A 17883-nucleotide genomic window follows, 5' to 3' on the forward strand; every position below is an offset into this window, starting at 1 on the left:
ATCGCCTAGATGGGTCAGAGAGGAATTTCACCAGATTTTTTTCCCCCTAAATTGGCCTAGGTTTTTGTCTGGTTTTTGCCTCTCCCAGGAGATCACATGGCTCCGGTTGGGGTGGAGTGTAGAATGTTTCGGTGTAAGGCGTGTCGCAGTTGTGTGGGGTGGACTGGTTGGGTTGGGTGCTCTTTACCTCGCCGCCATTGTTCATAGGTTTATATGTAACCTTTAGGGCTGCTGACTGAGGGCCGTGCAGCTCTTTGTCGGCCAGCGTGGACACGATGGGCCAAAATGGCCTCCTTCTGCGCTGTAAATTTCTATGTTACTGTGTTTCTATTACCTGAGCCACGTGCAAATTGGCATAGAAGCAGACAGATTAGGAGAATTAACACGTGGCTAAGGGGCTGGGAAGGAGGGATTTCTATTCATGGGTCACTGGCACCAGTTTTGGGACAGGAAGGTGCTGTACCGATGGGATGGGCTCCACCTGAACCAGCATGGGACCCATGTCCAAGCGGAACGGGTAAAGAGGAAGGTGGGAAAGGCTTTAGCCTAGTAAGATGGTGGGGTGGATCTACAAGAAATGTAGCCAGCCTAAATATAAACCAAACAGGAAAAGAGAACATAGGAAAATATAAAAGGAGGGCATTGATGGCAAGGGACTAAATAGAATTATAGAACAGGAGTCTAAAAAGATGGTTCAACATAAAGTGACAGAAATCCTATTAAAAATGAAATAAACTGTCTGTACAGCAATACATACAGTCCGTACTAAAACAGGGGAGCTGAAGGCAATCATGCATTGTGAGGAATCAGACATAGTAGAGGTTACTGAGACATGGCTACAGAAAAATCAGGATTGGGAATTAAACATTGCAGGATCTAACATATTTAGAAAAGATAGAGAGGGAAAAAGAGAGGTGGAGTAGCTGTACTTATTAAGGATAATATAATGGCAGTAGAAAAAGTGACACAGCTATCGCCAAGACAAAAATAGAATCCATATGGATAGAGATAAAAGGTAATAAAGGATCAATCACCTAAAAGGTGTAGTCTACAGATCAACTAATAGTGGAAGAGAGATGGAGGAAGAAATATGCAGAGAAATTAGGGAAATGAGTAAAAAACATAGAATAATTATCATGGTAGATTTCATGTAGCCTGATATTAATTGGACGGAAGAGGTAGGTAAAGGGAATAGAGTTCCTACAATGTGTACAGGACTTCTTTCTAAACAAACATGTAAAAAACCCAACAAGGGAGGATTTGCTATTGGATCTAGTAATAGGGAATGAACCAGATCAGATGAAATGTAAAAGTAGGGGAACATCTAAGCAATAGTGATATAATATAATATGCTTTAAATGATAAATGAGGACATAAGTATGACGAAAATCAGGGTAAAAGATTGGAGAAAAGCTGATTTTGTAGGGCTGAAAATAGAACTTGGGAAAATAAAATGTGCAACAATATTGGCAAAAAACGGCATAGAACAACCCTAGGAAACATTTAAAATGGTGTTCAACAGTGTGCAGAACAATATATTCTGCTAAAAGGAAAGAACCAGCTAAACACTAATGAGACTCCATGGATGAGTAAAGCCATAAGGGAACAATTGAGGGTATGGAAAGAAGCATACGTTCAGTACATAGGCAGCAGGGCAGTGCATGATAACTAAGGAAGTTAAGGATGGTATCAAATTGAAAGAAAAGGCATACAATGTTGCAAAGATTAGGGGTAGGCCAGAAGAGAGGGACATTTTTAGAAATCAGCAAAGGATGACTAAAATAATAATAAAAAGGGAGAAAATAGATTGAGTAAAGTAACAAAAAATATTTAAAAACAGTAAGAGCTTCGACAAGTATATAAAAATTAACATAAACATTGGGCCCTCAGAGGATGAGACTGGGGAATTAATAATGGGAAAGAAGGAAATGACAGAGACTTTGAACAAAAATTTTGTATTTGTCTTCACAGTAGAAGACACTAAAAGCAACCCAATAACGGTAGATGATCAAGGGACAAAATTGAGGGAGGAACTTAAAACAATCACTATCACTAGAGAAAACGTACTAGGCAAACTAATGGGACTAAAGGCTGATAAGTTCCCTGAACCTGATGGCCTGCATCCTAGGGTCTTAAAAGAAGTGGCAGCAGAGATAGATTCTGGAAAAGTGCCAACGGATTGGAAAACCGCAAATGTAACGCCCCTATTCCACAAAAGGAGGAAGACAGAAAGCAGGAAACTATAGATCAGTTAGCCTAACATCTGTCATTGTGAAAATGCTGGAATCCATTACAAAGAGAGTAGCAGCAAGACATTTAGAAAATCATAATACAATCAAGCAGAGTTTTGTGAAAGGGAAATCGTGTTTGACTAATTTATTAGAGTTCTTTGAGGATGTGACGAGCAGGTGGATCAAGGGGAACCAGTAGATGTAGTGTATTTGGATTTCCAAAGGGTATTCAATAAGGTGCTACATAAAATGTTACTGCACAAGATAAGAGTTCATGGGATTCAAACATAGGAGTTCCAGGAAAGAAGCGATAGCACGTTCAAGGACTTTGGAGAGAAAAGGGAGGTGAGAGATGGGCCGGTAGTTTGCAAGGACAGAGGGTCAAAAGTTGTTTTTTTGAGGAGCAGGGTGATGACGGCCAGTTTGAAGAAGAGCGGAGTAGTACCTGAGGAGAGAAAGCTGCTAACAATATCAGCTAGGATGGGAGCCTGGAAGGGAAGTTGGGTGGTCAGCAGTTTAGTGGGAATAGGATCAAGAGAGCAGGAGGTCGATCGCATTGATCTGTCATTGGGAAAATGCTGGAGTCCATCATTAAGGAAGTCATAGCAGGACATTTAGAAAATCATCATGTAGTTGAGCAGAGTCAGCATGATTTTATGAAAGGGAAATCATGTTTGACAAATTTGCTCCAGTTCTTTGAGGATGCAACGAACAGGGTGGATCAAGGGGAACCAGTAGATGTAATGTATTTGGATTTCCAGAAAGCATTCAGTAAAGTGCCACATAAAAGGTTACTGCACAAGATAAGAGCCCACATGATTGGGGGTAATATGTAAGTGTGGATAGAGGATTGGCTAACTAACAGATAACAGAAAACAGAGAGTCATGATAAATGGGTCATTTTCTGGTTGGCAAACTGTAACTAGTGGGGTTCCACAGGGATCAATGCTGGGGCCCCAACTATTTACAATGTATATTAATGATTTGGATCAAGGGACCGAGTGTAATGTAGCCAAATTTGCTGAAGATACAAAGATAGGTGGGAAAGCAAGTTGTGAGGAAGTCATAAAGAGACTGCAAAGGGATATAGATAGATTAAGTGAGTGGGCAAAAATTTGGCAGATGGAGTATTATTTGGGAAAATGTGAGGTTTTCCACTTTGGTAGGAAGAATAGAAAAGCAGATTATTATTTAAATGGAGAGAGACTACAGAATGCTGCGGTACAGAAGGATCTGGGTGTCCTCGTACATGAAACTCAAAACGTTAGCATGCAGGTAATGCAAGTAATTAGGAAGGCAAATGGAACGTTGGCCTTTATTGCAAGGGAGATGGAGTATAGAAGCAGGGAAGTCTTGCTACAACTGTACAGGGCATTGGTGAGACCAAATCTGGAGAACTCTAGAATCTGGAGTTTTGGTCTTATTTAAGGAGGGATATACTTGCAATGGAGGTAATTGAGAGAACGTTCACTAAGTTGATTCCTGAGATGAAAGGGTTGGCTTATGAGAAAGTTGGAGCAGGTTGGACCTGTACTCATTGAGTTTAGAAGAATGAGAGATGATCGTATTGAAACATGTAAGATTTTGAGGGGGCTTTACCGGGTAGATGCTGAGAGGATGTTTTCCCTCCTAGGGAATCTAGAACTAGGGGGCATAGTTTCAGAATAAGGGGTCCCCATTTAACATGGAGATGATGAGGAATTTCTTCTTTGGAATTCTCTACCCCAGAGAGCTGTGGAGGCTGAGTCTTTAATGAGCATTTCCAAAAGATAATGGGCTGGCCATCAAAACTATTATCTATGTCAGTTTAAGACAAGAATGTTTTTAACACATTCTAACAATTAATAATGATATTCACATATGTAATATCAGAATGACTTCATTCATCTGAGCCCAGCGAGGTGTGCTTCCAACGAAGCTCACATCCAGGGAGGTTAGTGGCTGGTTTGATTGACACAGGGAATGAGGGGTAGGATCACAGGTGAAGGTTTTTCCTTCCTGTCCAACTAAGAAATACACACACACAATCTGTAAGTAAGTAAGTAAGTCAGCCAGAGAGAGTATGGGGTCTCTAAGCTTAATGCCGAACCGTTTGAGAACAATTGCAGGTCAGTATTTAACCTGCTTGTGGTTTATAATTTGCCTTGTCTCAGTAAAGTGCTCATCAGTCCACCTTTCCGAAGGTAGGAAAAATGCATGTGCTGGCCTTGCCAGATTACAGTATCCAGTTCACAATGCTGGGACATCCCTGGTCTATATAGCTCAATGGTTTTTTTGTTCATTTTCAGGATGTGGGTGCAGCTGGCAAGGCAGGCCATCCCTAGTTGTCCTGAGAGGGTGGTGGTGGGCCGCCTTGAACCACTGCAGTCCATGTGGTGGAGGTATTACCAGTTTGATATAACTGAGTGGCTTACTAGGCCATTTCAGTTAACCACATTGGTGTGGGACAGGATTCACACACAGGACAGAGTGGGTAAGGACGGTAGGTTTTATTTTCCTAACCAGTTGAATTTTTACAACAACAGCTTGCATTTAAAGGAGTAAAACATATAGGTGCATTTAAGGGGAGGCAAGACAAGCATATGAGGGAGAAGGGAATAGAGAATTATGCGGATAGATTTAGATGAGGAAAGATGGGAGGAGGCTCGAGTGGCGCATGGACTGGTTGGGCCGAATGGCCTGTCTGTGCCGTATATCCAATGTAATCCTATGTAATGGGATCTGGACTTGTGGTGTGAAGTATCTGGTGAGACGACTTTGGTCCTGCCATTATTAAGCTGGAGAAAGACTTAAGGTGACAGCTCTGCATATGCAATTCCATCCTTGCAAAGTAGGCAGTGATATTCTTCCATCTGAATATGCATTTGATCTTTTCCAAAGGTAAAGGATGGAAACCAATTATTTGACTAAAGCACCCAGAGGCCTCTTTAACTTTAATTTATTGCTCTAAATCTATTGAGGATTTAAATCTATAGTAGCCATATTAAGTGATTGACACAATACAGTATAACGATCACCATGCTGTAAACCTTGAATTGAATTTTATTGATTACATTAAAAATTAATGAAACATAATTGATACCTATGAAGGTTAAAGATGTTGTGCTGTCGCATCTAAATCCACATATTACTAAGAAATTCTTGATAAACAGGAATTTTTCAAATTGATTTGAGTGGCATGAGTCACTCTTGCTTAATAAAATTTCCCACCTAGGACAGATGCCCTACACATCCTGGATGCAAAAGTAGGGAAAAAATGTATAAAAACTACATTTTTCTCAGCATCTACAATTTATGCAGTGGACCTTTTTGATGCTTATAGTATGCATCTCCAGGGCACTATTCCTGAATACATGCACTCTGACGGTTCAAACTCTCTTGTCAATATCTACCACAAAAATAGCAAGTACCATGACTTGTATGTAGGGATATAGAAACATATATGTGTCTACTAAGACTGCTTGAGTTGCTCCCATTTTTTTTGAGCAACTAGTTTAGTATGGAATATCTTAGAAATTGCAATTCTTGGCATTTAGTTTGCTCCAATTCTAGTTATTTAGAATAGTTTCGTTTTAGAACAGTTTTTTTTTCAAAAGGGGGCGTTACCAGACACTTACGCCTGTTTTGCAAGTTTAGGCAGCGAAAACTTACTCCAAACTAACTTAGAATGGAGTAAGTGTAGATTTTTGCATACTCAGAAAAACCTTGCCTACATTTTAGGAATTAGGCGCAGGGAGCGAGAGATGGGGGGTGGGGGGGAGAAGGGAAGTTAGGCGATTTTACAAGCATTAAGCACTTCTCTTTTACCAATAAAGAGCCATCATCAATAATCAATAATAAATGATAAATCAATCAATCAATAAATAAATCAACCAATAAATCATCAAAAAATAAATAAACAAATAATAAAACATTAATCAATAAATAAAACATTAAAAGTTTCTACTCACTTAATGCAGCACCGGGAGCCCTCCAACAGCCTGCTGAAGAGCTGCTCGGGCGGAGCCCGCCCCTGAGGAGTTGCCGGTCAGGCGGGCCCTGCCGCCGATGAGTTTGGGCGGGGCCCGCACCCAGGAGATGCCGGGCGGGCCCGCTGTGGAAAAGGTAAGGGCAGTCAGGCCACTCGGCCAGGGATAGGGGTGACGTCCCTTCGGCCAGGATAGGGTCGTCGCCCGGAGACAGGACGCGCAGGGAGGGCCGGGAGCTACTGCGCACGCGTGCAGCTGCCGGCACTCTTTTTGGCGCAGGGCTGTAGCTTCGCCCCCAGCAGCTCCTGCTGCGCCGCGCCGACCTGGAAATGGGCCTACAGCTATCCGAGAATTGCGAGGTAAGTATTCGGCGCAATTTCTGTTCCACAAATTAGGCGGGCCTCTCCGATGTGCACTGTTCTAGCAGGGGTCCAAAACTTGAGCCCATTGTGTCTGTGCCTCCTTCATCTGACTGTCGATTGAGCTGTCGGTATTGGAGTTTATTTGGATAAAGGATAAACATGCCACATGTCCTTGAGTGGAGGCTGCAAACTTGAAAATTAATTTTACTATAAATATTGCCCAGTAAGCAAATCCAATAGATCCTCGGGTTCTAAGTCCTGATTGCATTGAAGTTTAATGACTTGTTTGTGTATTTTGGTAAGGCATGATGAATTATGATACTGCTGGTATGTTGTGTTATATGAACTTTCAAAGACGTTTGATTAAGTACCACATATTAGGCTTGTTAGCAACTTTGAAGCCCATGGGATAAAATTAGCTAAGGGATAGAAATCAGAGCATTGTGATGAATGGCTGTTTTTTGGACTGGAAGGAGGTATACAATGGCGTCCCCAAGGTTCAGTACTAGGACCACTGCTGTTTTTGATGTACATTAATGACTTGGACCTGAGGGCACAATTTCGAAATTTGCAGATAACACGAAACTTGGAAGTGTAGTAAACAGTGAGGACGATAGTAATAGACTTCAAGTGGATATAGATAGACAAGCTTTTGGAATGGGTGGACACAGGGCAGATGAAATTCAATGCATAAAAGTGTGAGGTGAAGAGAGATAATACATGCTAAAAATGGTACAATGTTCAAGAGGATGCAAGAAGAGAGAGACCTGGGGGTGCTTGTGTGCAAATCTTTGAAGGTGGCAAGACAGGTTAACAAAACAGTTTATAAAGAATATGGGATCCTGGGCTTTATAAATTGAAGCATAGAGTACAAAAACCAGGAAGTTATGCTAAACCTATATAAAACATTAGTTCAGCCTCAGCTGGAGTATTGTGTCCAATTCTGGGCACCACAATTTAGGAAGGATGTGAAGGCTTTGGAAGGGGTACAGAAGACATTTACTAAAGTGGTTCCAGGGATGAGGGATTACAGTTCTGTGGATAGACTGGAGAAGCTGGGTTGGTGAACCTTAGAGCAGAGAAGACTAAGAGGAGATTTGATAGAGGTGTTTAAAACTGTTTCCAATGGCTGAAGGGTCAATAACCAGAGGACACAGATTTAAGGTGATTGGCAAAAGAAGTAGAGGCGACATGAGGAAAAACATTTTTATGCAACAAGTGGCTAGGATTTGGAAAGCACTGCCTAATAAGATGGTGACTACGTATTCAATATCCTTCAAAGGGGAATTGGATCAATACTTGGAGAAATAATTGCAGGGCTATGGGGAAAGAGCGGGGGAGTGAGACTAATTGGATTGCACTTTGAAAGTGCCAGTGTGCACACAATGGGCTCAAGTTTCGGCCTGAGTTGCTCCTATTTTTTTGGAGCAACTAGTTTAGAATGGAGCATCTTAGAAATTGCAATTCTCGGCATTTAGATTGCTCCAGTTCTAATGAGTTAGAATAGTTTCATTTTAGAACAGATTTTTTTTTTCAAAAGGGGGCGTGTCCAGCCACTTACACCTGTTTTGCAAGTTTAGGCAGCGAAAACTTACTCTAAACTAACTTAGAATGGAGTAAGTGTAGATTTTTGTATGCTCAGAAAAACCTTGCCTACACTTATAAATCAGGCGTAGGGAACGAGAGATGGGGGAGGGGGCAAGGGGGTTTACAAACATTAAACACTTCACTTTTACAAATAAAGAGCTATCATCAATAATAAATGATAAATAAATCAATAAATCAACCAAAAAAAATTTAAAAAATAACAAATAAAAAAAATCACTCAATAAAGAAAAAAATATTTCTACTCCCCTACTGCAGCACCAGGGAGAAGAAGGGGGGGACAGAAGAGAGGAGGGGTGGGGGGAAGAAGAGAGGGGGGAGGGGCAAAGAGAGGGGGGAGAGGGAAGATGAACGGGGGGAGGAGGAAGATGGAGGGGGGGAGATGAACGGGGGGGGAGGGGGGAAGATGAACGGGGGGGGGGAAGATGGAGGGGGGGAGATGAACGGGAGGGGGAAGGGGAAAGATGAACGGGGGGAGGGGAGGAAGATGGGCGGGGGGGGGAGGGGAAAGATGAACGGGGGGGAGGGGAAAGATGAACGGGGGGAGGGGGGGGAAGATGAACGGGGGCGGGGGGGAGGGGGGAAGATAAACGGGGGGGAGGGTGGGGATGAACAGGGTGGGGGGTGTGGAAAGAGAAGAAGCTGAACGGGCCCCGCCGAGGACTTCGGGAGGGGCCTGCATGCAGCCGATGCCGGGCTGCCGCCGAGGACTTCAGGCAGGGCCCACATGCAGAAGACGACGACGACTCTTCGGGCGGAGCCAGCCCCCAGTGAGAGGCCGGGAGGGCGGGCTCTGCCGACGAGGTAAGATGTGTCAGGCCACTCGGTCCGGGTTAAGGGCGACATCCCTTCAGCCTGGGATAGGGTCGTCGCCCAGGAGACGGGACGCGCTGGGAGGGCCGGGAGCTACTGCGCACGGGCGCAGCTGCCGGCACTGTTTTCGGCGCAGGGCTGTAGCTCCGCCCCCAGCAGCTCCTGCTGCGCTGCGCCGAGCTGGAAATGGGCTGACAGATATCGGAGAATCACGAGGTAAGTATTCGGCACAATTTTTATTCTACAAATTAGGCGGGCCTCTCTGATGTGCGCCGTTCTAGCGGGAGTCCGAAACTTGAGCCCAAAGTGCCGAATGGCCTCCTCCCGTATGATTTTATGTTCATTCTACCCTTCATTAGATTGCTCCTCTCTTTTCATTCCACCCTCGCTCCACCGTCCACCTCAGCCCCGGCCACAACACTTCTAATCATCTGGTCAGGAGAAACAGCAGATCTTTAACTGTTGCCCTGTATTTGGGCCTGGGCTAAATTGCCATTTTAATTTTACCCTCCAACCGCTGCATGCTGTCTCAGCAACAATGGCTGAGGTCAAAAATGTAATTGCAGGTATATGTCCATCTTTTGCCCAGTTCAGAAGCTCTGACTACTCCAACAACCCTCCTCACCTCAAATCCCAGCAGTTTTTGCTCCTACTCCTCTCTGCTACCTCTCTTAATTCATGCTTCCACTATCATAATCCCTGCTCATTGGAAGTGTAAATGAAAAGGAAATTGGAGAAAATGGCACAAAAGGGGTTGGAGAAAGAAAAGAAGGTTGTAGGTTTTAAGAAAGGAAGGAAAAAGAAAAGGATAGGGAAGAAAGCAAGTGTGGAAGAGATAAAAAGAAAAGAAGCAGAGGATGAAAGTTTGCAAGGGGTCTTGTGGTGCACTGGTGAAAAATTATAATACAGTGGATTGGTGATGCTCCTATTTTGCTGAACCTGCTGTCAAAAACTACACATAGTTCATTTGATGCAGCAGGAATACTCCCTGACAATCTGTTGCACCTTATGAGCAAAGTAATAAGGTATAAAACAGCAGGATAAAAATTTAGGCTTGGCTAACCTATGAGCCGAATAGCTTTCTTCTGTGTTGTAATTTCTATAATTCTGTAAAAGTGCTCGCTGCCACTTCGATGGTATGAGACGTGAATTGGCTAGGATAGACTGGCGAATGATACTTAAAAGGGTTGACGGTAGATAGGCAATGGCAGACATTTAAAGATGACATGGATGAACTACAACAATTGTACATCTCTGTGTGGCGTAAAAATAAAACGGGGAAGGTGGCTCAACCATGGCTAACAAGGGAAATTAGGGATAGTGTTAAATCCAAGGAAGAGGCACATAAATTGTCCAGAAAAAGCAGCAAACCTGAGGACGAGGAGAAATTTAGGAGTCAGCAGAGGAGGACTAAGGGTTTAATTAGGAGGGGGAAAATAGAGTATGAGAGTAAGCTTGCCGGGAACATAAAAACTGACTGCAAAAGCTTCTATAGATATGTGAAGAGAAAAAGATTAGTGAAGACTAATGTAGGTTCCTTACAGTCAGAATCATGTGAATTCATAATGGGGAACAAGGAAATGGCAGACCAATTGAACAAGTACTTTGGTTCTGTCTTCACTGAGGAAGACACGAATAACCTCCCGAAAATACTAGGGGACCGAGGTTCCAGTGAGAGGCAGGAACTGAAGGAAATCCTTATTAGTCAGGAAATAGTGTTAGGGAAATTGATGGGATTGAAAGCCGATAAATCCCCAGGGCCTGATAATCTGCATCCCAGAGTACTTCAGGAAGTGGCCCTAGAAATAGTGGATGCATTGGTGGCCATTTTCCAACATTCCATGGATTCTAGATCAGTTCCTATGGATTGGAGGGTAGCTAATGTAACCCCACTTTTTAAAAAAAAAAGGAAGGACAGAGAAAACAGGTAATTATAGACCGGTTAGCCTGACATCGGTAGTGGCGAAAATGCTGGAATCAATTATTAAAGATGTAACAGCAGCGCATTTGAAAAGCAGTACAGGATCGGTCCAAGTCAGCATGGATTTATGAAAGGGAAATCATGCTTGACAAATCTTCTAGAATTTTTTGGGGAGGTAACTAGTAGAGTGGATAAGGGAGAACCAGTGGATGTGATGTATTTGGACTTTCAAAAGGCTTTTGACAAGGTCCCGCACAAGAGATTAGTGTGCAAAATTAAGGCACATGGTATTGGGGGTAATGTACTGATGTGGATAGAGAACTGGTTGGCAGACAGGAAGCAAAGAGTGGGAATAAACAGAATGGCAGGCAGTGACTAGTGTGGTACCGCAAGGTTCAGTGCTGGGACCCCAGCTATTTACAATATACATTAATGATTTAGATGAAGGAATTGAATGTAATATCTCCAAGTTTGCAGCTGACACTAAGCTGGGTGGCGGTGTGAGCTGTGAGGAGGATGCTAAGAGGCTGCAGGGTGACTTGGACAGGTTAGGCGAGTGGGCAAATGCATGGCAGATGCAGTATAATGTGGATAAGTGTGAGGTTATCCACTTTGGTGGCAAAAACAGGTAGGCAGATTATTATCTGAATGGTGACAGATTAGTAAAAGGGGAGGTGCAATAAGACCTGGGTGTCATGGTACATCAGTCATTGAAAGTAGGCATGCAGGTACAGCAGGCAGTAAAGAAAGCAAATGACATGTTGGCCTTCATAGTGAGAGGATTTGAAAGGATAAGAGCAGGGAGGTCTTGCTGCAGTTGTACAGGGCCTTGGTGAGACCACACCTTGAATATTGTGTGCAGTTTTGGTCTGCTAATCTGAGGAAGGACATTCTTGCTATAGAAGGAGTGCAGCGAAGGTTCACCAGACTGATTCCCGGAATGGCAGGACTGACATATGAAGAGAAACTGGATCGACTAGGCTTATATTCACTGGAATTTAGAAGAATGAGAGGGGATCTCATAGAAGCATATAAAATTCTGATGGGATTGGACAGGTTAGATGCAGGAAGAATGTTCCCGATGTTGGGGAAGTCCAGAACCAGGGGTCACACTCTAAGGATAAGGGGTAAAGCATCTAGGATCAAGATGAGAAGAAACATTTTCACCCAGAGAACTGTGAACCTATGGAATTCTCTACCACAGAAGTTTGTTGAGTCCAGTTGGTTGGATATATTCAAAAGGGAGTTAGATGTGGCCCTTACGGCTAAAGGGATCAGGGGGTATGGAGAGAAGGCAGGGGTGGGGTACTGAAGTTGCATGATCAGCCATGATCATATTGAATAGTGCTGCAGGCTCGAAGGGCCGAATAGCCTGCTCCTGCACCTATTTTCTATGTTTGCTGTGTTTCTATAATGAAATTCACCACAGAGATCATGTTCAGAATTCTTAGACTCCCCCAAAAATTACAGATTCTAGAGGTAGTGCAGAAAACAATGACCAAAAGCTGGGTAGTGATCAGGGGAAATCTTCAAGTGAAATCTTGCAAACGGCAGGAGAAACCACTGTAGTACCTGTAATGGAATCAAGGAGGTCTTCGATATGGTATCCTCTATCTCATCTAAAAGTCGATCTTGTTCTTACAACGAGGAAGGGTAATGCAGTAAATATAATTTACAGTGGGTTCTTAATGACTGTAATATTAGCCATGAATGTTAGAACAGTGAAAAGTCAGCGAAGTGGAGTGTGCATGCTAGAACATATGATTGGCGATTCTACAGGTAAGAAGGGACAGGGCTGTGGAGACTTTTGTAAACGAGGATAAGACTTTGAAATCAAACCATCAACAACAGGAAGCTAGTCAAGCACAGGGGTAATGAGAGAGTGGCCGATCTGACGCATGAAAGAGTCTGAGCCACCGAGTCATGCTCACATTTGGCCTGACGGATTTTTACATTCCAAGGATGGAACTTCTGAATAACTTCTCTGACACAATGGAATCAATCCTGAAGGAAGCAAAAAACCAAAAAACTGTCGATGCTGAAAATCTGAAACAAAAATAGAAAATGCGAGAAACAGTCATCAAGTCAGGCAGCATCTGTAAAGAGAGGACATTTACATAGAAACATAGAAAATAGGTGCAGGAGTAGGCCATTCGGCCCTTCTAGCCTGCACCACCATTCAATGAGTTCATGGCTGAACATGCAACTTCAGTACCCCATTCCTGCTTTCTCACCATACCCCCTGATTCCCCGAGTAGTAAGGACTTCATCTAACTCCTTTTTGAATATATTTAGTGAATTGGCCTCAACAACTTTCTGTGGTAGAGAATTCCACAGGTTCACCACTCTCTGGGTGAAGAAATTCCTCCTCATCTCGGTCCTAAATGGCTTACCCCTTATCCTTAGACTGTGTCCCCTGGTTCTGGACTTCCCCAACATTGGGAACATTCTTCCTGCATCTAACCTGTCTAACCCCGTCAGAATTTTAAACGTTTCCATGAGGTCCCCTCTCATTCTTCTGAACTCCAGTGAATACAAGCCCAGTTGATCCAGTCTTTTTTGATAGGTCAGTCCCGCCATCCCGGGAATCAGTCTGGTGAACCTTCGCTGCACTCCCTCAATAGCAAGAATGTCCTTCTTCAGGTTAGGAGACCAAAACTGTACACAATACTCCAGGTGTGGCCTCACCAAGGCCCTGTACAACTGTAGCAACACCTCCCTGCCCCTGTACTCAAATCCCCTCGCTATGAAGGCCAACATGCCATTTGCTTTCTTAACCGCCTGCTGTACCTGCATGCCAACCTTCAATGACTGATGTACCATGACACCCAGGTCTCGTTGCACCTCCCCTTTTCCTAATCTGTCACCATTCAGATAATAGTCTGTCTCTCTGTTTTTACCACCAAAGTGGATAACCTCACATTTATCCACATTATACTTCATCTGCCATGCATTTGCCCACTCACCTCATCCAAGTCGCTCTGCAGCCTCATAGCATCCTCCTCGCAGCTCACACTGCCACCCAACTTAGTGTCATCCACAAATTTGGAGATACTACATTTAATCCCCTCGTCTAAATCATTAATATACAGTGTAAACAGCTGGGGCCCCAGCACAGAACCTTGCGGTACCCCACTAGTCACTGCCTGCCATTCTGAAAAGTCCCCATTTACTCCTACTCTTTGCTTCCTGTCTGCCAACCAGTTCTCAATCCATGTCAGCACACTACCCCCAATCCCATGTGCTTTAACTTTGCACATTAATCTCTTGTGTGGGACCTTGTCGAAAGCCTTCTGAAAGTCCAAATATACCACATCAACTGGTTCTCCCTTATCCACTCTACTGGAAACGTCCTCAAAAAATTCCAGAAGATTTGTCAAGCATGATTTCCCTTTCACAAATCCATGCTGACTTGGACCAATCATATCACCTCTTTCCAAATGCACTGCTATGACATCCTTAATAATTGATTCCATCATTTTACCCACTACCGATGTCAGGCTGACCGGTCTATAATTCCCTGTTATCTCTCTCCCTCCTTTTTTAAAAAGTGGGGTTACATTGGCTACCCTCCACTCAATAGGAACTGATCCAGAGTCAATGGAATGTTGGAAAATGACTGTCAATGCATCCACTATTTCCAAGGCCACCACTTTAAGTACTCTGGGATGCAGTCCATCAGGCCCTGGGGATTTATCGGCCTTCAATCCCATCAATTTCCCCAACACAATTTCCCGACTAATAAGGATTTCCCTCAGTTCCTCCTCCTTACTAGACCCTCCGACCCCTTTTATATCCGGAAGGTTGTTTGTGTCCTCCTCAGTGAATACCGAACCAAAGTACTTGTTCAATTGGTCCGCCATTTCTTTGTTCCCCGTTATGACTTCCCCTGATTCTGACTGCAGGGGACCTACGTTTGTCTTTACTAACCTTTTTCTCTTTACATATCTATAGAAACTTTTGCAATCCGTCTTAATGTTCCCTGCAAGCTTCTTCTCGTACTCCATTTTCCCTGCCCTAATCAAACCCTTTGTCCTCCTCTGCTGAGTTCTAAATTTCTCCCAGTCCCCGGGTTCGCTGCTATTTCTGGCCAATTTGTATGCCACTTCCTTGGCTTTAATACTATCCCTGATTTCCCTTGATAGCCACGGTTGAGCCACCTTCCCTTTTTTATTTTTACGCCAGACAGGAATGTACAATTGTTGTAGTTCATCCATGCGGTCTCTAAATGTCTGCCATTGCCCATCCACAGTCAACCCCTTCAGTATCATTCGCCAATCTATCCTAGCCAATTCACGCCTCATACCTTCAAAGTTACCCTTCTTTAAGTTCTGGACCATGGTCTCTGAATTAACTGTTTCATTCTCCATCCTAATGCAGAATTCCACCATATTATGGTCACTCTTCCCCAAGGGGTCTCGCACAACGAGATTGCTAATTAATCCTCTCTCATTACACAACACCCAGTCTAAGATGGCCTCCCCCCTAGTTGGTTCCTCGACATACTGGTCTAAAAAACCATCCCTTATGCACTCCAGGAAATCCTCCTCCACCGTATTGCTTCCAGTTTGGTTAACCCAATCTATGTGCATATTAAAGTCACCCATTATAACTGCTGCACCTTTATTGCACGCACCCCTAATTTCATGTTTGATGCCCTCCCCAACATCACTACTACTGTTTGGAGGTCTGTACACAACTCCCACTAACGTTTTTTGCCTTTTGGTATTCTGCAGCTCTACCCATATAGATTCCACATCATCCAAGTTAATGTCCTTCCGAACTATTGCCTTAATTTCCTCCTTAACCAGCAATGCTACCCCACCTCCTTTTCCTTTTATTCTATCTTTCCTGAATGTTGAATACCCCTGGATGTTGAGTTCCCAGCCCTGATCATCCTGGAGCCACGTCTCCGTAATCCCAATCACATCATATTTGTTAACATCTATTTGCACAGTTAATTCATCCCCCTTATTGCTGATACTCCTTGCATTAAGACACAAAGCCTTCAGGCTTATTTTTTTAACACCCTTTGTCCTTTTAGAATTTTGCTGTACAGTGGCCCTTTTTGTTCTTTGCCTTGGGTTTCTCTGCCCTCCACTTTTCCTCATCTCCTTTCTGTCTTTTGCTTTTGCCTCCTTTTTGTTGATGGTTTAGCATAATTGGAAGATATTACAAATGAAAAGTTGAAAGATGTGTAAGATTTAAAGACTGTTCCTAGTATATTTTGTTGAGCTTTTTTCTATAAGAAATACGTTTTCAATGTAGGGTGAGTTGGAAGGATAATACTAATATTACTACAACTACATAAACTCTCTTTCATATTATTCACACATATTATAAATATCAGGTTCCCAGAACAGATCACTATTGAACTCCACTGATTATTATTTTCCCAGACACAGCATTGTAACTTTATCACCACCCATCAAGGAGCCCTATTAAAACTGAGGTCAATGGGAATCGGGGAAAACTCTCCACCGTCTGGTCATACCTAGCACAAATGAAGATGGTTATAGTTGTTGGAGGTCAATCATCTTGGCCCCAGGACATCGCTGCAGGAGTTCCTCAGGGCAGTGTCCGAGGCCCAACCATCTTCAGCTGCTTCATTAATGACCTTCCTTCCATCATAAGGTCAGAAGTGGGGATGTTCGCTGATGACTGCACAGTGTTCAGTTCCATTTCACTACTCCTCAGATAATGAAGCAATCCATGCCCGCATGCAGGAAGACCTGGACAATATTCAGGCTTGGGCTGATAAGTGGCAAGTAACATTCGCGCTACACAAGTGCCAGGCAATGACTATTTCTAACAAGCAAGAATCTAACCACCGCCCCTTGACGTTCAATGGCATTATCATCAGTTTCTGGTCAACATTCACTCACCATCAACATCCTGACCAGAAACATAATTGGACCAGACACATAAATGCTCGCATTTGCCTGGATAAGTGCAACTCCAATAACAGTCGAGAAGCTTGATACCATCCAGGACAAAGCAGCCCGCTTGATTGACACCATCTTAAACATTCACTTCCTCCACCACCAGCGTACCATGGCTGCAGTGTGTACCATCTACAAGATGCACTGCAGCAGCTTGCCAAGGCTTCTTCGGCAGCACCTACCAAACCCACGACCTCTACCATCTAGAAGGACAAGGGCAACGGGCACATGGGAACACCACCACCTCCAAGTTCCCCTTCAAGTCACACACCAGCCTGACTTGGAAGTATATCGCCGTTCTTTCATCGTCGCTGGGTCAAAATCCTGGAACTCCCTTCCTAACAGCGTTGTGGGAGTACTTTCATCACACGAACTGCAGTGGTTCAAGAAGGCAATTCACCACCATCTTCTCAAGGGAAATTAGGGATGGGTAATAAATGGTGGCCTTGCCAGCGACACCCACATCCTATGAATGAATTTAAAAAAACGTATCTTCTGGTACTGAAGCAGTTTTCAATCCATCTATATCATTTGCCACCTATCTGTAAGCCTTTGACCTTCCCTACTAGTCTCACCTGAGGAACTTTGTCAAATTTTGAAAATGTAAGTGAATTGTATTTACTGCATTACCCTTCCCCACTAGTTTAGTTTCGGGACAGCCTATGATGATGATGATGAGTTACACACAGAATTTCAGTGAGTTTGTACGGCTGACCTAATACTTCAAAAACCACGCTGACTGCTCTGATCAGTGCCTGTGCTCTTTAGATGTAGCATTTTGTTGAATCCTTTAAATGTTATTCCCAATATGAATGTTAGGCTTACCAGTCTGTACTAGGTTGTGCTTTAACCATTTTTGAACTATATTTGTCATTATTTAGGCCTCAGGTAGTACTTGTGTATTTATGGTAAAATATCAACCAAAACATAACTCATTTATTTCGTAAGGATTCTAGGACATATTCCATTTAGCCCAGGAGCTTTGTTGATAATTATTCCTTCCAGATCTTGCATAACGCATCATCTACCTTGACTGGAATT

The 17883-nt window shown here is 43.4% G+C and overlaps 1 protein-coding gene across 4 annotated transcripts in view; it reads left to right on the plus strand.

Moving 5' to 3' along the window:
- LOC139268795 (breakpoint cluster region protein) overlaps positions 1-17883 on the plus strand; it is a 905198-nt gene that overhangs the window by 348031 nt on the left and 539284 nt on the right. Inside the window, exon 1 of one of the 4 annotated variants that reach the window (XM_070887501.1) lies at positions 17428-17445. The exons of the other annotated variants lie outside the window; for them this stretch is intronic. The gene's annotated coding sequence lies outside the window, so the exon portion shown is untranslated. Of the gene's footprint in view, positions 1-17427; positions 17446-17883 lie in introns of those variants that run through there. 4 annotated transcript variants of the gene reach the window in all.

The sequence above is a fragment of the Pristiophorus japonicus genome, chromosome 8 (genome assembly GCF_044704955.1).
Source record: "Pristiophorus japonicus isolate sPriJap1 chromosome 8, sPriJap1.hap1, whole genome shotgun sequence".
NCBI lineage: Eukaryota > Metazoa > Chordata > Chondrichthyes > Pristiophoridae > Pristiophorus > Pristiophorus japonicus.